General features: G+C 46.1%; 1 long non-coding RNA gene across 1 annotated transcript; it reads right to left on the bottom strand.

Moving 5' to 3' along the window:
• Positions 1-16,292: 16,292 nt before the first annotated feature.
• On the bottom strand, positions 16,293-17,129 carry LOC123140365 (uncharacterized). Its single transcript, XR_006469982.1, has 3 exons — positions 17,022-17,129; positions 16,779-16,881; positions 16,293-16,631 (listed from the first exon to the last, which is right to left on the bottom strand). It is a non-coding gene; the product is annotated as an uncharacterized lncRNA (long non-coding RNA).
• Between the last annotated feature and the right edge of the window lie 2,572 nt (positions 17,130-19,701).

Below are 19,701 nucleotides of genomic sequence, written 5' to 3'. Positions count from 1 at the left end.
GGCAGGAGTTGGTCGATGTGTGGAGTAATAGTAGTAGATGCAGAATCGTTTCGGTCTACTTGACACGGGCGTGATGCCTATATTCATGATCATTGCCTTAGATATCGTCATAACTTTGCACTTTTCTATCAATTGCTCGGCAGTAATTTTTTCACCCACCGTATTATTTGCTATCTTGAGAGAAGCCTCTAGTGAAACCTATGGCCCCTGGGTCTATTTTCCATCATATAAGTTTCTGATCTATAATATTAGTATTCGATCTACTATTTTTGCAATCTTTTACTTTCCAATATATAGACCAAAAATACCAAAAATATTTAGTTTACCGTTTATCTATCTCTATCAGATCTCACTTTTGCAAGTAATCATGAAGGGATTGACAACCCCTTTATCGCATTGGGTGCAAGTTTTTTGATTGTTTGGCCAGGTATTAGGGGACTTGTGCGTTATCTCCTACTAAATTGATACCTTGGTTCTCAAACTGAGGGAAATACTTATCTCTACTTTGCTGCATCACCCTTTCCTTTTCAAGGGAAAACCAACACAAGCTCAAGAAGTAGCATCATGCGCCACAACCCCTAACGAGAAAGGCGTGAAAGGTGGGGCGATAGCGTGGTACGACCGGTTGGGCGAAATGCTTGAACCGGCTTGGCTGCGAGCTACAACCGCCAATGGCGGAGCTGCAGCCAGCGAGGAGTGGGGCGAGGGGGGGTGCTATGACCTGTGCGGGGGACACATGCTTTGCCCCGAGCCGCAACTACCGTGCCGGCATGCTTCGCTTGAACACCGATGCCGCGGTGAGACAGTGACGCGAGGCTGCTGCTACGCCTCGCTCAAGCTGGACGTGCGTGCGGCTATCTGGGCAGAGTCGTGTGGGTCATGGCATTTTATCCAGCCATTGACCAAGCGTCAAGAGAGGTAGAAAAACGACTCGGGGTATCAAGGGAAAGGGTGGACTAATCCTACGATTGGGGGCGGACCAGCCAAAACTTTCGGCCGGCGCACCGGCGCCCAATGGTGCCCTTAGACTAGCCACAATGGGGAGTAACTTAGACAAATAACATACCTTTGTTACTAGTCTATGTTATTATCTCTATAGTGGGGAGTATATGTGGTGACATGCAACACTTTATTTATTAGGCTATAGACTCCGTCTTGTCTTGATATGTGTGATGTTACTCATACTACTAATAACTAGCTATGTTACCATATGCCTCTCTTTCTTCATTTATTGATTGCCACATCATCTATTTTATCTAGATATGTGTGATGTTACTACATATGATACTCTCACTTTGGGTAGTCTTATTCTAAAAAAAGTGTCCATGACCTCAAAAATGTGCCCGTGCTCACAGCTTGATCGCTGAAATGAAAGTTTAAGCCTCCTTTGGTTCATAGGATAGAAAAGTCATAGAAAATAAGATGACATGTATATAAAATCCTATGAATAGGAATAGAAAAAAAATGTCCTTTGCTTCATATCATAGAATTTTTTCCATTGAGTCTAGGCTAATGTTTATTTTCCTATGAAATGTGGAGGATATGAAGAATTCCTCGATAGGAATATAATTCTATTCCTAGAAACCAAATGGCTCTAAATAAATTTTTTCTATACAAATCATATCATATGGGATTCCTAGAAGGTTCCTACAAATCAAAGGAGGCCTTAGAGTTTGATTTGAGGAAGGGCGGTCGCCTTTGGTTGCTATTTTGGCATTGAGATGTAGGGGGCCTTGGATCATTAAAGGGGGGGGTGTCTTCTTCGGCATTTAGCAACTGGCACGGCTTGAGCTTGCGAGTTCTACACACTACGAAAACTGCCCTTTGTGAGAACCAAATCAAGACCATTTTATTTCTTGGAAGATTCTCGACAGAAAGTACTCGACGACCTTGGCACACTAGTAGAAAACAGGGATTTGGTCCAGGACGGGTCAGCCCATTAGTCCCGGTTCAGTCCAGAACCGGGACCAATGTGGGCATTGGTCCCGGTTCGTGAGCCCAGGGGGCCGACCGGGCCACTTGGGCCATTGGTCCTGATTCATCTGGACCTTTTGGTCCCGGTTGGTGGAATGAACCAGGACTAATGGGCCTCGCTCCTGGCCCACCACCATTGGTCCCGGTTGGTGGCTTGAACCGGGACCAAAGGCTCCCCTTTAGTCCCGGCTCATGTCACCAACCGGGACCAATGAGGTGCCTATATATACCCCCCGCTCACGAGCAGAGCACCCCAGTGCTCTGTTTTTCTCTGGCCGAGGGGGAGAGGGCTTGGTGGTGCTCTAGCTCACCTCCTATGCACACAAGGTGTTCGATGGAATGCCCGAGCCACACTACTTAAGCTTTCTCCTCTCCAAGCTCGACCTCCAAGCTCCATTTTCCATAATATTTGTCTAGGTTTAGCGGTCCGTCACGCCCCGTCCCCGTCTTCACCGCCGTCGATCACCCGCGCCGAGCTCATCGCCGGCACCACCGTGGTGAGCCTCTTGTTCTTATCTTCTTTCTGAAAGGAAAAATATTCTTACTTGTATGTTTACATAGATACTTGTATTATTTTCTTACTTTTATTATTGCATCTTATATAGTGCGATGGTTTTGGTATCCGCCCCCGTCGGCCCTCGTCCTGTCTATGATTCGGATGTGGTATATATATTATCTTTATAACTATTGGTTCATTTATTGTTTATGAAAATTATGCCGACCAACGTGACATAGATTTTATTTATGTAGGATGTATGTGAATCGGAAATGCCAACCGACCCTATTGTCGAGAGGTTAAATTTAGTTGAAGAAGAAAACAATTTGTTGAAGGAAAAAATAAAAAAAATTGAGGAGGAGAAGATGATATTGGAGTTGCATGTTGCGGATGTCGTCGATGATCACAAGATCAAGATGGATGCAATGCGCTTGAAGATTAGAAAGATTAGAAAATATGCCATTCATACCGAGGCTTGGTATCATTATGCCGTTGGATCAATTGTTACCTTGGTTGCGATTATGATCGCATTTGTTTTCGCATTGAAATGTTTTACATAGTTTCAATGTATGGTTTAATTAATTAGATGCTCTGGAGAGCTATATGTTGTTAGATGAGAACTATGTATGCACTTTGGTTTTAATGTGATGATGAACTTCTATTAATTTGGACACTTAATTATATATAATGCACGCAGATGAACCGGCAATGGATGTACGGTGACAGACACACCCGCGAGTACATTAAGGGCGTGCATGAGTTTCTCGATGCGGCTGAGGCAAACAAGCAGAATGGTTTTATGTGTTGTCCATGCACTCAATGTGGGAATACGAGGTCTTACTCTAACCGGAAAATCCTTCACTCCCACCTGCTTTACAAGGGTTTCATGCCACACTATAATGTTTGGACGAGGCACGGAGAAATAGGGGTTATGATGGAAGACGGCGAAGAAGAAGAGTACGATGACAACTATGTGCCCCCTGAATACGGTGATGCTGCAACGGGGGGAGCTGGTGAAGATCAAGAGGAACCAGACGATGTGCCCAATGATGCTGCAACGGGTGAAGCTGCTGAAGATCAAGAGGAACCAGACGATGTGCCCGATGATGATGATCTCCGCCGGGTCATTGTCGATGCAAGGACGCAATGCGAAAGTCAAAAGGAGAAGCTGAAGTTCGATCGCATGTTAGAGGATCACAAAAAAGGGTTATACCCCAATTGCGAAGATGGCAACACAAAGCTCGGTACCGTACTGGAATTGCTGCAGTGGAAGGCAGAGAATGCTGTGGCTGACAAAGGATTTGAGAAGCTACTGAAAATATTGAAGAAGAAGCTTCCAAAGGATAACGAATTGCCCGACAGTACATATGCAGCAAAGAAGGTCGTATGCCCTCTAGGATTGGAGGTGGAGAAGATACATGCATGCCCTAATGACTGCATCCTCTACCGCGGTGCATACAAGGATCTGAACGCATGCCCGGTATGCGGTGCATTGCGGTATAAGATCAGACGAGATGACCCTGGTGATGTTGACGGCGAGCCCCTCAGGAAGAGGGTTCCTGCGAAGGTGATGTGGTATGCTCCTATAATACCACGGTTGAAACGTCTGTTCAGAAACGAAGAGCATGCCAAGTTGATGCGATGGCACAGTGAGAACCGAAAGAAAGATGGGAAGTTGAGAGCACCCGCTGACGGGTCGCAGTGGAGAAAAATCGAGAGAAAGTACTGGGATGAGTTTGCAAAGGACCCAAGGAATGTATGGTTTGCTTTAAGCGCGGATGGCATTAATCCTTTCGGGGAGCAGAGCAGCAATCACAGCACCTGGCCCGTGACTCTATGTATGTATAACCTTCCTCCTTGGATGTGCATGAAGCGGAAGTTCATTATGATGCCAGTTCTCATCCAAGGCCCTAAGCAACCCGGCAACGAAATTGATGTGTACCTAAGGCCATTAGTTGAAGAACTTTTACAGCTGTGGAATGGAAACGGTGTACGTACGTGGGATGAGCACAGACAGGAGGAATTTAACCTTAAGGCGTTGCTGTTCGTGACCATCAACGATTGGCCCGCTCTCAGTAACCTTTCAGGACAGACAAACAAAGGATACCACGCATGCACGCACTGTTTAGATGACACTGAAAGTATATACCTGGACAAATGCAGGAAGAATGTGTACCTGGGCCATCGTCGATTTCTTCCGACCAACCATCAATGTCGAAAGAAAGGCAAGCATTTCAAAGGCGAGGCAGATCACCGGAAGAAGCCCGCCATGCGCACCGGTGATCACGTGCTTGCTATGGTCAATGATTTACACTACGTAATCTTTGGAAAGGGTCCCGGTGGACTAGCTGTTCCGAATGACGCTGAGGGACACGCACCCATGTGGAAGAAGAAATCTATATTTTGGGACCTACCCTACTGGAAAGACCTAGAGGTCCGCTCCTCAATCGACGTGATGCACGTGACGAAGAACCTTTGCGTGAACCTGCTAGGCTTCTTGGGCGTGTATGGGAAGACAAAAGATACACCTGAGGCACGGGAGGACCTGCAACGTTTGCACGAAAAAGACGGCATGCCTCCGAAGCAGTATAAAGGTCCTGCCAGCTACGCTCTTACGAAAGAAGAGAAAGAAATCTTCTTTGAATGCCTGCTCAGTATGAAGGTCACGACTGGCTTCTCGTCGAATATAAAGGGAATAATAAATATGCCAGAGAAAAAGTTTCAGAACCTAAAGTCTCATGACTGCCACGTGATTATGACGCAACTGCTTCCGGTTGCATTGAGGGGGCTTCTACCGGAAAACGTCCGATTAGCCATTGTGAAGCTATGTGCATTCCTCAATGCAATCTCTCAGAAGGTGATCGATCCAGAAATCGTACCAAGGCTAAGGAGTGATGTGGCGCAATGTCTTGTCAGTTTCGAGCTGGTGTTCCCACCATCCTTCTTCAATATCATGACGCACGTCCTAGTTCATCTAGTCGACGAGATTGTCATCCTGGGGCCCGTATTTCTACACAATATGTTCCCCTTTGAGAGGTTCATGGGAGTCCTAAAGAAATATGTCCGTAACCGCGCTAGGCCAGAAGGAAGCATCTCCATGGGCCATCAAACAGAGGATGTTATCGGGTTTTGTGTTGACTTCATTCCTGGCCTTAAGAAGATAGGTCTCCCTAAATCGCGGTATGAGGGGAGACTGACTGGAAAAGGCACTCTTGGAAGAGACTCAATAATATGCAGGGACGGATATTCTTGGTCTCAAGCAAACTACACAGTTCTACAGAACTCTACCTTGGTGACCCCGTATGTCGATGAACACAAGAACAGTCTGCGCTCCAAACACCCGGAGCAGTGCGACGACTGGATTACATGTGAACACATCAGGACTTTCAGCAGTTGGTTGGAAACACGTCTCAGAGGTGACAACACTGTTTGTGATGAGTTGTACTTGTTGTCCAGGGGACCATCTTTGACTGTATTGACTTACAAAGGATACGAGATAAATGGGAATACATTTTACACGATCGCCCAAGATCAAAAGAGCACCAACCAAAACAGCGGTGTCCGCTTTGATGCAGCAACCGAGAGCGGAAAGGACACATATTATGGTTACATAGTGGACATATGGGAACTTGACTACGGACCTGATTTTAAGGTCCCTTTGTTTAAGTGCAAATGGGTCAATCTGTTAGGCGGCGGGGTACAGGTAGACCCACAGTACGGAATGACAACAGTGGATCTGAAAAATCTTGGGTACACTGACGAACCGTTCGTCCTAGCCAATGATGTGGCACAGGTTATCTATGTGAAGGACATGTCTACCAAACCGAGAAAAAGAAAAGATAAGGAAGCGAATACATCATACGATGAGCCAAAGCGCCACATAGTTCTTTCAGGAAAAAGGGACATCCTGGGAGTGGACGGCAAGACAGACATGTCTGAAGATTATGAAAAGTTTCATGAAATTCCTCCCTTCAATGTCAAGGCTGACCCAAGCATCCTGATAAACAATGAAGATTATCCATGGTTACGGCGCAATAAGCAAATGACACAAGCGAAGAAAAAGTGAAGACTTTCTCCCGCAACTATTATGATGATACCATGCCAACTTTGTAACACACGAACATGCTACCATTGTCCGTTTTGTACATGCACATGCTATGTGGGTGAAATTATGATACCATCCCAACTTTCAACTTTTTCAGAGTTCATTTGAAATGCTTTCATGTCTTATGGTTCGGCCCTCGTAATACCATGACCATTAGTCCCTGGCCCATGCCAACTTTCAACTTTCAACTTTCTAAAACTAATGGCACTAACAGAAAGTTTATAATTTTGCTCCTCGCCCCTGGCCCATGACCATTAGTCCCGGTTTGTGCCACAAACCGGGACTAAAGGGTTGGTCCTCGTTGCGGGCAGAGTTTAGTCCCACCTCGCCAACCGAAGGGGGCTCACACCGGTTTATAAGCCCTTCCCTCTCTGCCTTGTTGAGCTCCTCTCGAAGTGAAAATAGATGCCCTAATAGAGAAAAGTTTAACCTAAATTCATAGTGAATTTCTCTGAAATTCATAGAAATTTACTAGGAATTTAGGTTGAATTTTCTCTATAAGCGCATCTATTCTCATTTTTTTAGTAAGTTAATCACAAACTTGTGATTCAAACAATTTTCAAAGAATTCAAATTTTAACTATTCAAATTTGAAAACTAATGGCACTAACAGAAAGTTTATAATTTTTCTAAAACTAATGGCACTAACAGAAAGTTTATAATTTTGCTAACCTAAAAGCAAACAGAATTAAAAATTAAAGCAAAAAACAAAAGAAAATAAATAATGCAAAAAACAAATCAAAAAAATAGGAAAAAACTAACTTTATAGTAAAGTTAATCACAAAATAAAAAAAATAAAGCAACAAAGAAAACAAAAAAACTAAAAAAGTGTTTTCAAATTTGAAAACTAATGGCACTAACAGAAAGTTTATAATTTTTCTAAAACTAATGGCACTAACAGAAAGTTTATAATTTTGCTAACCTAAAAGCAAACAGAATTAAAAATTAAAGCAAAAAACAAAAGAAAATAAATAATGCAAAAAACAAATCAAAAAAACAGGAAAAACTATTTTTATAGTAAAGTTAATCACAAAATAAAATAAATAAAGCAACAAAGAAAACAAAAAAACTAAAAAAGTGTTTTCAAATTTGAAAACTAATGGCATTAACAAAAAGTTTATAATTTTTCTAAAACTAAAAGCATAAAGAATTAAAAAATAAAGCAAAAAACAAAAGAAAATAAATAAAGCAACAAAAAAACAAAAAAATGCCACCTACTGGGCCACCACGGCCTGAATACGACTAGAAACCCTACCATGGGCCAGGATTCAGGCCCGCAGCAGGCCCAGTAGGCCCACAGGCATTGCAGTGACAGATTAGGCCCGAAAGCCTGCAGTTGAGAGGAGCTCGGGAGGGTGGGCGCAGCAGCGCTTATAAACCACTCTCGAGCTCTCTCAGCTAGCGAGGTGGTACTAAACTTTTGACGCGGGGCAGCACAAGGGCCATTGGTCCCGGTAGTGGCACCAACCGGGACTAAAGGGGCATTGGTCACGGTTCGTAGGCACCAACCGTGACCAATGCCCCCCTTTAGTCCGGTTGGTGCCACCAACCGAGACCAAAGGCCTCCGCTTCCTGCCATTTGGGCTGCTGAAAAGAGACCTTTGGCTCCCGGTTGGTGCCACCAACCGGGACTAAAGGGACCATTGGTCACAGTTGGTTCCACGAAACCGGGACCAATGGTCTTAGTATGTAAGAAAACACTGTGAAATTTTCATTCAGTTCCCCATTCTCCCGCTGCCCCGCCGCCCTCTGCCCCGTCGCCCGTGCCCATCGTCGCCGCCCCGTTGCCGCGTGCCACCCCGCGTCGTCGCCGTCTGCCTCACGGCGCCGCCCCGACGCCATCGCCGCCCCGCTCCACTGCTGCCCCGACCTCGCCGCCTCGACGCCACCGCTGCCCCGCGTCGCCCGGACGCCATCCCTGCCCCACGCGCCATCGCCTCTGCCTCAGGCCAGCCCCGACCCCTCCCCATGCCCGTTGTCGCCGTCACTCCGGGGAAGCACCACGCCGGCTCCCGCGACCCGTTCATCCCCTAGGCCGTTCGTCCGCCGCCACACCGATTCCGGCCGGCGACCTCGACCTCTCCCCGCGCTGTGAGCCCCTGCCTCCTCCCCTTTCCTTCTCATTGCCGTCCCCGCATGCCATCCGTAAGCTCCACCGCCAACCATCGCCGACGTCGCCGACCACCGCGGCCTATTTTTCATTTTTTTGTTAAGATGTATGTATGTATGTTCACTGTATATATAATGCTCTGTATATGCTGTATAATGCTCTTTATATGTTCATATGTAACATTTAAGAAAAAAGTGTTGTGTTGGAGAAGAAAAGAGGAAGAAGGAAGAAGAAGGAAAAGAAGGAGCGTGTATATGTCCTTTTTTAGATTTTTTGTTGTTTGCATTTTTATAAAAATGTATATATGTATGTATGTTCTCTGTGTATATGGCAAAATTTCAGAATTTTTTGATTGGTTTAGAATAGGTTTTCAGCAAGGAATTTGAATCTGGTTCAAATTTCATTTGAATGAAATTTAAAAAATTTAAACTATGTATCAGAAGTTTTTTGTTCATAGAAAGTTTTTTGTTCATAGGCAGAAAGTTTTTATATATGACTATGGATATATGAGCAATGATGATCCATGGATGTATGCATTGATATATATGTATTTTTGTTCATAGCATTTTTTTTCATTTATATATGTATGTGGCTATAGATGGATATATATGAGAGGTTTCCTAGTGTCAAAGTATTGAAGAAATCCATGGCTTCATCATTAGCCGAAAGTAACCAGGGCATGACGAAGTCCTCCAAAGTTATTTTGGAATGGTGTCCCGGATAGGATGATTTGCCTTTTTGTATGAATTTCAGCAAAGGCCTTCCAAATAACGATATTTGGAAGGTTCTTGCTGAACTTTGTACCAAAAAGCGAATTATCCTATCTAGGACTCCGTTCCAAAATAACTTTGGAGAGCTTTGTACCATCATGCACCTGTTACTTTCGCCTAATGATGAAGACATGGTTTTGTTGAATCCTTTGACACTAGGCAACCTCCCGACCCCTCGGCGATCCTCTCGAACATGAGAGGAAGAAGAGGATCGCCGAGGGGTTGAGGGTTCCAGGGTCGTCGAGGGTTCGAGGGGTCGAGGATCGCCGAGGGGTCGAGAGAGAGGTTTCCTAGTGTCAAAGTATTGAAGAAATCCATGGCTTCATCATTAGCCGGAACTAACCAGGGCATGACGAAGTCCTCCAAAGTTATTTTGGAATGGTGTCCCGGATAGGATAATTTGCCTTTTTGTATGAATTTCAGCAAAGGCCTTCCAAATAACGATATTTGGAAGGTTCTTGCTGAACTTTGTACCAAAAAGCGAATTATCCTATCTAGGACTCCGTTCCAAAATAACTTTGGAGAGCTTCGTACCATCATGCACCTGTTACTTTCGCCTAATGATGAAGACATGGTTTTGTTGAATCCTTTGACACTAGGCAACCTCCCGACCCCTCGGCGATCCTCTCGAACATGAGAGGAAGAAGAGGATCGCCGAGGGGTCGAGGGTTCCAGGGTCGTCGAGGGTTCGAGGGGTCGAGGATCGCCGAGGGGTCGAGAGAGAGGTTTCCTAGTGTCAAAGTATTGAAGAAATCCATGGCTTCATCATTAGCCAGAAGTAACCAGGGCATGACGAAGTCCTCCAAAGTTATTTTGGAATGGTGTCCCGGATAGGATAATTTGCCTTTTTGTATGAATTTCAGCAAAGGCCTTCCAAATAACGATATTTGGAAGGTTCTTGCTGAACTTTGTACCAAAAAGCGAATTATCCTATCTAGGACTCCGTTCCAAAATAACTTTGGAGAGCTTCGTACCATCATGCACCTGTTACTTTCGCCTAATGATGAAGACATGGTTTTGTTGAATCCTTTGACACTAGGCAACCTCCCGACCCCTCGGCGATCCTCTCGAACATGAGAGGAAGAAGAGGATAAAAAAGAAGAGGAAGAAGAAAAAAGAGGAGAAGAAAGAATAGAGGAGTTCTTCTCCTCTATTCTTTCTTCTCCTCTTTTTTCTTCTTCTTCCTCTTTTTTTTATCGGGAACGAGGGTCGTCGAGGGACATAGATGTAGTGTCGTCGTTGTCGATATATACCCCCTCCCGATAGCTTCAACACGTGGGGGGGGTCGATATTACCCCCTCCTTGAAGCGTTCTCGAGGCCACCCCAAACCCTTGAAGCGTTGTCGAGGCCACCCCAAACCCTAGAGAAGCAGCGTCGAGGCCACTAATTAATATATATGATTCCTTACTATGATTAGGTAGCTAGTTCTACGTTTGCCACTAATATATCCATCTGTCATGTTTGAATAATAATTGCCATGTTGTAAATATTTGTAGAAACTATGGACACCGCCCGAGACGAAGCAAAAGAAGCGTTGTTGAGGGACATAATCGCAGAAGGAAGTGATGCCGTCTCGTTGTTTCTCAACGACACCGATGGTCTGGAAGGAGAGGGTGAAGAAGCTGGCTACGGTGACCTAATGCCGGTGCAAGAAGAAGAACATGAGGACGGCTCCGGTGACCCAATGCCGGTGCAAGAAGGAGACCGTGATGACGGCTCCGGTGACCGAACCGAGTCCGGCCAGGTATATATATTAGTTAAGCCTGTGCTGACTAGCTAATTGATGCATTCATTGTTTTGGTATGTACACATATTAATTAAGTCTTTGTTCTTTTTTCTAGCCCTCCGGATCGAGCACAACTTCGGTAAAGAGACGAGGCCCGAAGAAAAAGTTGAGCTCGGATGAAAGGTTTGAGATCATAGCAATCGCGCCCGACGGCCAACCGATTGAACCCATCCGAACAAAGAACGCATTTGTTGCTCAGTGCGGGGTTCTGGTTAGGGACAAGATCCCGATCAGCATCCAGCAATGGTTTAAGCCGGCTACAGAAGACCCTGAGGTGTCTTATGTCAATGATATGCAGAAAAATGATCTTTGGACTGAGCTGAAGTCAAATTTCACCCTACCGCCAGAGGATAATCCAGAGAACCCAGTTAAAGAGCAATTAATCAAGTCTTTTGCTCTTAAGAGGATGGCAGAACTATTCAGGAGGTGGAAGAAAGAGCTGAATAAGTTTGTCGAAAATGATGAGACACCAGAATTCAAGGGCAGATATGAGAAGATCAGAGATCACTGGCCCGCATTTGTGGCCCACAAGACATCGGAAAAGAGTAAGAAGATGTCGGCGACAAACAAGCAAAATGCTGCGAAGAAGAAGCATCACCATCGCACGGGGTCAGGTGGCTACCTCGTAGCCCGGCCTAAGTGGGCCAAGACTGAGAATGATCTGGTTGATAAAGGGATCGAACCAGAGACAATTAACTGGCCAGACCGTTGCCGGACTTGGTTCTTCGGGGCTGGCGGAACCTTGGACCCTGTAACAGGGAAGTGCATTTGGACGAACGATCAAATGGACATACCAGTCAGGAAGCTTAAGCAGTATATCGAAGCAGCGCAGCAAGGGACGTTCTTTCCAGACAGAGAGAACGACGAGCTCACAATGGCCCTCGGGAATCCTGAGCACCCTGGACGGACACGAGGCACGCCAGGCTCCATTCCGTGGAAGGTTGGGTTTCCGGACGCAGGCGGTTACAAATCCCATGAGAGGAGGAAAAAAGTGCAGCAGACCCAAATGCAGGCGCTGCAAGCAAGGGTAGACGCGATAGAGGAACGAGAAGCAAATCGCAGCAAACGTACTGCCGAAGCTTCCCCCGAAGCTACCCCGCCATCTCAGCGCAGAAGCAGCGTGGCTTCCACCGAGCTGCTTCAGCCGGAGCATGCCTTGACGGCTCCTGCCAGCTATCCCGTGGATGCTATCACGGAGTCTCAAAATTGCCACCTTATGACGCAATGGATGAATTTGAAGGTCAAGGCGGCTGTTGGCTCTGTTTATCCTACTGAACCCGGCGCAACTTTTCACTGCCGGCCGATTCCAGAAGGATATGCTAGGGTGATGGTGGATGAAATAACGGAGGGATTTGAGGACCTCCAGCTTGACCACCCTACCGGTGAAGGGGAGACTAGGCTGGGGTCTGCTCTGAAGACTCCATGCCTATGGCGGAAGGAGCTCATCAACCTTCCGAACTGGACGCCTCCGCCTCCTCCTCCTCCTCCGGCAAGTCAGGGCACTCCGCCTCCTCCACCGCCTCCTCCTCCGGCGAGTCAGGGCACTCCGCCTCCTCCACCGCCTCCTCCTCCGGCGAGTGACGATCAGGGCACTCGACCGGCTCCTTCTCCAGCGCGTGGCGGCACTCCGCCTCCTTCTCCGCCTGCGCCGACGCGCCCGAGCAGCCAGCCTCCTCCTTCTCCGCCTCGTCAGCAAGGGCGGAAGAGACCTGCCGCCGCTCCGGCTGCTCCGGCGCGTCGTAGTCCTTCTCCTCCGCCTCGTAAGCAAGTAAAGAAGACAACCGCTCCGTCTGCTCGGTCGGCGTCTAGCAGTACAACCAGAGGCGGGAGGACATACAGATTCGGTCCTTCTCTGAAGACTCCAGAGAAGTTACCATACGAGAGGACCCCGGAGGAGAACGCCGAGATCGCACGAACCGAAGTGGATGACTGGTTTCAAGGGTTGAAAGCAAAGAGACATCCACTTCCGGAGGAGAAGGTAGATCCGGTGAAAGCGAAGCGCACTCTGGCTGCCCTGACAAAACCACCGAAGTCTCCGCCGAAAGGAAACTATGAGCGCATTATTGGAAAGGAATTTGCCGAAGCGGAGCGGTCGGGAAGTACTGTCAGTGATCAAAGGCTGAAAGAACGACGAGCTGGGAAACAAATTGCCCAGCTCGGCGAACAAGCGAAGCAATCGTGCCCCCCGCTCAAGGTGCCTAGCCACAACGTCGCTAATGATCCGAGGATGGTGCCCGGTTATAGCAATCTTGCAGATTACCTGCCCGACGATGTACATTATGAACCCATGGACGTGCAGATACAAAGATACGAGTACGGGAAGCCTCTCGTCAAAGATGAAAGATCTCTATCAACGATGATGCGAAGATTGCATGATTGGTACTTGAAAATCTGCAGAGACTCTGGGGGGAGGAGTACTTTGTATGTGAAAGTTAAAAAGGAGCATGACCTCGTTGGAATTGAACTGTTGCCTGTTCCATTTGAGGAGTTCTATCAGTTTTTCAATCAATTGGCCCTCGATAAAACAACGGTCGCCTGCTACTGTCTGTAAGTAGTACTACTTCTGTCATTAAGTCTCTCTATATAGCTCAGCTCTTTCATTGCATGTATTTATAATCATCCTCACTATATTATGCAGATTGAAGATCGCCGAATTGAAGAAAAGACAAGTCGGTGATATTGGGTTCATTAACACATATCTCATAGATGCAACTCAGGTTAAATTTCATGCCGCAGCTACCGAGGCCAACTTGCTACGATCGTTCGTAATAAATGAAAACAAAGATATAATACTCTTTCCTTACAACTTCAAGTGAGTGTTACTGTCTTGTGCGTATTCGGTTTCCCTTATATATTAGTCAAGGTTATAGTAATGTAATTGATGAGTTATGCATGCGTGTGCAGTTTCCACTATATTCTCCTAGAGATTAAGCTTGAGCAGGGACTAGTAACCGTCTTAGACTCAAGACGAAAAGATCCCCAGGACTATGCAGACATGACTCAAATACTCGAGAAGTAAGTTAAATCGATCATTATCCACCATATCAGCAACTTTGTTCATTTCCTGATATATCAAGTAATTGTTTTCTTTGTCCGGCAGGGTTTGGAGAAAATTCACCAGAAAAGCTCCGGGACTGCCGAAGGAGCTGCAATTTAGACACCCGAAAGTAAGTACTATAGTAGCATGTTTCGCGCATCTACTAGTCATTCAAGCGCTAGTTTCATCAATACCATTTGGCATTCTTTCTTATCAGTTTGATTGACCTCTATTTCTTGTAAAGTGGTTGTGGCAGGAACAAGGGAATGATTTCTGTGGATACTACGTTTGCGAGTCCATCCGCCACACGACCTGTGAGTGGGGCTACACTGACGAACAATATGAAGTACGTAAATAACAACATTCACAATTTTATTTTATTATCATCATTTGTGTTGAGTTTCATTCATTCATATATATATGTATTGACCCCCTTCTTTAAATTAGATGTTTCGGAAGCGAGATGAACTCCTAGCACCAGCTCGCATGCGAGCAATTCAAGAGGAATTGGCGGTATTCTTTCTTGACCACGTGATCCCTGAAGACGGAGAATTCTATGTGGACCCTGAGTCCGTATGATTATATTTGTAAGAGATAATTATTGTATATATGTAGCCGGTAGTGTCGGATAGATATACGAGAACTTGTTGTTCGACCAATCCCTCGGAGAAGGAGAGGTGGTCAATATCACTTCTCTCTGTATGCATATATGTTCATGACGATCTTCTGTTTCCTTCGTTTGCTTACTAGCTAGCTAGCGTGTCTAGTCCTCTCTATACGTATGTATAGTACGTAGCGTCGACCAAGCACGGACATAAGAGAGGACACTTCTCTCTATTAATTATAGCTAGCTAACACAATATATGAAACACCTAAATTAACCCCCAAAACCCCCAACCCCCCCCCCCCTTTCAAAAAAAACAAAAACCCCAGCCACAGAAATGCTGACGCGTGGATGCCTATTGGTCCCGGTTGGTGCCACCAACCGGGACCAAAGGGTCTCCTGCCTGGGCTCCGCGCACAGGCCACGTGCAGGCCCATCTGTCCCGGTTCTGGATTGAACCGGGACTAAAGGGACAGGGCATTAGTACCGACCCTTTAGTCCCGGTTCCAGAATCGGGACAAAAGGCCCTTACGAACAGGGACAACATGCCCTTTTCCTACCAGTGGCATATAAGGCGTAATTCTTGAGAGCCATTAAGACAAATATGAAGAGTGCGGTGTCGAAAATCCCCAGTCCTCAATAAGTTTTCTCATGGCTCATACTCCAAAACCGTGTGGACGACGGGCGACGGATTGGCTCTTCAAGAGTGGTTGGCTAAACTATGACATGTGCAAGCTTTGCAACCGCGTCCCGAAGACGGCATCCCGTATTTTTTCCCATTGATCCTAGCTCCTGTATACCTTCAACACCGTTAAATCTGTGGTAGATAGAAGTGGTGGCACGCAAAGGACAACTTCAACTCTCCTCATGCTTGTTTATTGTGAGCTTTCGAAGGAGCACAATGTGAGAGTCTTCAACAACAAATCTTCATTGTCGATCATTGTCTTTTTGCGCATTTGTTTTTTAGTCTAAGAATTGGATCTTGGCGCGGTGCCAGGAGAGCAGGCTTTTGTTTCTGGCCTTCAGACTTGTGTGTCACTTTGTAAAACTCACTTTGCACAACAAGCACCACACTAAGCAGGGTGGTGGGGCACTGGGAGAGAGAGCATGAGGACACGTCAACCCAAGAGGTACTTGTCGACCTTGGCAACGAGTGGCGCGAGCGCGTTAAGCTTCAGCTTTCCAGGGGACTAGAGGGACCCCGATCAAGTGTTAGATGTTTATTGGTATGTGCCGATTTAATTAGTTTAGTTCTTTGAGGTCATCCATTGATTCCCGTTATGGATTCGCCACTAGATTGTCTTAACTATCTTTAACATTATTATACAGGGGCCAGTGGCTATAGCCTATAGCACACGTATTCTTCGAAGTTGCAAAGTGAGTTTTTTTTCGATAAAGAGCTGCGGAGTGAGTTGCTTTTACCATACAAATACCAGCTGAGGATCAGCTCCATGAAGAAACAAACTCATTGCGTCGCAACGATATGGATAGTTACACACCCCAATCCAAAAGGAAAAACGAGAGAATTAAGGGCAAAGTCACAAGCACACATATAGGACGACGCATACACAACCCAGATTACAAAGCAACGACATAACGAGATGATATAACTCGTGATTCTGGATACTATTGATAAGGAAGCCCTGATCAAAACTTGCTTCCTAATAAGCAACTAAACTCGTATGCTTTCGCCGTCCAATCTAGACGCAGCACAGGTCGCACAGCCAGCAGCAGCACAGTGCGGCGACACTGAAAAGCATACATGCATCCATCACACGAAATTAGTGGCAGGCTCTTACAACGTTGTGATGCCGCACGTGAATTTATATACTAGCTCAAGCATACAAAGTTAAACATAAATGTGTAACGAAACGACGAGAGCTTGTGCGTGCATACCATGCATCGAGGAAACCAGTTTTCCGGCCGCGTTGCCTCGTCTCTTCCCGGCGCGGCGAGCCGTCGCCCCCTGCTGGCACCGTGTCCGCTGCCGTCGGGTAGCCTGACGAAATCGGAGCAGGTGATCCAGGTTAACAAGAAAATTTAAAGTTGATTTTTTACATTAAAAAGTTATTTTTGGTGCATCTGGAGACAGTGAAAAGTCTAGGTATTAAAACCAAATGTTCTACGAGTAGCAATTACCTGGCGGTGGCTGCAGGTCCCTGCGGTTGCTCTCCATGCTTCTATACGTACACAGACTCTGACTCTGACTGAGGCTTCTTCGAGTACTCGATCGTTGTCGTTCGATCGTGTGATTTAGCTGAGAAGAAGCGATGCCACCAGCCTATATATATAGGCCATATAGCCCAGGAGAGCTAGCGCTGATCGTGCATGGTGTCATGGCCACGTACGATGGACCCGCCGTCTTCAAGATATTTGCTCACCACTTTTTCCGCTAAAAAGGTGGAATTTGAGATGCTTGTCCATCGACTTGCATGTCGAATCTGTCTTTTTTTTGCTGCCGGTGGGAAATTCTGAACGAAATTAATCGGCAGCTCATTTTGACACGTTAAGAACGACGGAAAACCTGAGACCGAGAGACTATTTGTCGGCAGTCCGCGCCAGCCAGAGCTAAGTTGCCGTTTAATATAGAAAGCGATCAGGCAATATGATAATACTTACTTTACCCGAAAGAACTGATATTGCTTTAATTTGATTCCTGCCTTCAAAGGTCAGCCTCTGGGTGTGTGCACTCGCCCCTCGCAAGCGAATCGTTTTTATATTTAGGGAAAAGCAAGTAATTTCATATCCGGCATTTGAAGAAAAATCGTATAATGATTCGAGCAGTTCTATCCCTCACATCACATCCCGTTGTTTTTCTGTAATATCGATCAAGAATTGTTCACTGATCCTCGCAAAAAAAAAGGAATTGTTCAGCGAGTGGGATTCGTGTGCATAATCACAAAAGGATCAAGTACCCTTCCGCGTTCAAAGCAAACCTCATTTCTACGGTTCCAACAGACCACAACATAGCTGAAGCCTGAAAGGGAGCATTTCCTAGATTGCCAAAGCATTTAGGGGGTTGTATCCGTTTTAAAAAAAGCATTTACAGGGGTTTCTACTTGGCATATACTTCCTCTGTAAACAAATGCAAGATGTTTTTGCAGTTTAAATCAAACTGTAGAAACATCTTATGTTTGTCTACAGATGTAGCAGGTGATTTGCGTGCATACCAATTGACGAGCACGTGGCCCAGAATGGTATCTTCTTGGTGAAACCCGTGTTACAGGAAATACCGGCATAACGCGTATGAGCTGTTTGGGGCCCCTTTTGTACTGGAGAACCTTCAAAGAATGAGAAAAAGTCGAGATACGTTCCACAAATTGCATTAGTTTTCCGACACATAGACAAAGTACAGATCGAAGGAGGCATCGGAATCTTTGTCGATGGTACGTGCTGGATGCTCAACACGCGATCCTATCGCCAGAAACGCAAGCACGACACTGGTCAAATATTGTCCCGATCCTCCCTCTGACCTAGTCGTCAAATTATTCCCCATCTGCCGACGCCTAAAATAGGACTATGAGGAAAAGGTTACAGGTGTATATGGATTAAAAGAAGATGAATCACCCCGTAGAAGGGACTGGACGAGCTTTTTTTTTAATAAAAGAAGGAAAACGCTAGCGTTCGACTGGCGGATGTTTGTGCTCGCATCAACCTCCTTTGTGACCGTCGGATATGATTTGGATCAAACGACTCACACGCAATCTCTATCCTAGTACAGTTTTCGCAACTTGCCCCTTATTTCAATTGGCTTGACCGAAACAAATGGTTTGTTGCAGAGCAAGCACTCATGACTAACAGCCTAGTCGAGCGCCCCTGCCTGTAGGTCGTCCATTGCCGCTGCCCGTAGGCACCGCCGCTTGTAGGTCGTCGTCGTCAAGCTCTGCTGCCCGTAGGCGCCGTCGCCTGTAGTTCATCATTGCCGAGCGCATCCCTGCCGGATTTCTTCTGCCAAACGCCTCCCGATGACCGGATCGATGGATCTGACAAGATCCGCCACGCCAACGTGGAGCGCCATCAACCTCAACACCATCCTGGCACCACCAACGCTAGCAAGCGGGCCATCAGCCATATCACCACGTAGTACGTCCATCCACTCCAAGTTTCTGCAACAACAACATTGTTGCGGAACGACAACAGCAAAAGACGATTGTGTTAGTGCGCGATGCGGCCGGAGATGTTATTGCAATTTTCACAACAAGAGTCTTGCTACAGAAAATTAGACGCGACGGGAGATGTGTTTGCAATTTTTACAGCAAAAATCTTACTGCAGAAAACTAAAGAAGAAAAGGTTTTGCAACAAGGGACTTGTTGCAGAAAATTAGTGAAGGAGAGCTTTGGCAACAAATGTCTTGTTGCAGAAAATTGGAGGAGAGGTTTCGCAACAAGAGTATTGTTGCTGGAATTTAGAGAAGAGATACTAATGGCTCATATCACACAATGGAACGGCTCGCGAGGTGGCGAATCTTTTTAAAACATCCGCCGACCGACATGTAGCACGCTCCATAAAAAAGGGCTTCACACCCCTCCGATTAACAAAAACCACATCGTTCTCGAGCTACATGACACAACTAACACTAGACCAAAAGAAAAGGCGAAGAGGACAATGCAGCACTGCCCCCACGAGGGATCCGCCACATTGCACTCGGCAGCAAACTGCCCCCCCCCCCCCCCGGCCGCTAGCAAGTCTCCAATTCTAACATTCAAGCATATCAAGTTATTACATTCACCCAGGCTAAAGGCCTCAAATTATGCAAAAAGACAGGACAAAAGAAAACAAAGAAACAAGTAGAACAAGCAGTCCAGTCGCCCTCCGGGA

Source organism: Triticum aestivum, chromosome 1A, assembly GCF_018294505.1.
Source record: "Triticum aestivum cultivar Chinese Spring chromosome 1A, IWGSC CS RefSeq v2.1, whole genome shotgun sequence".
NCBI lineage: Eukaryota > Viridiplantae > Streptophyta > Magnoliopsida > Poales > Poaceae > Triticum > Triticum aestivum.
This window is presented reverse-complemented; position numbering and strand designations above follow the sequence as displayed.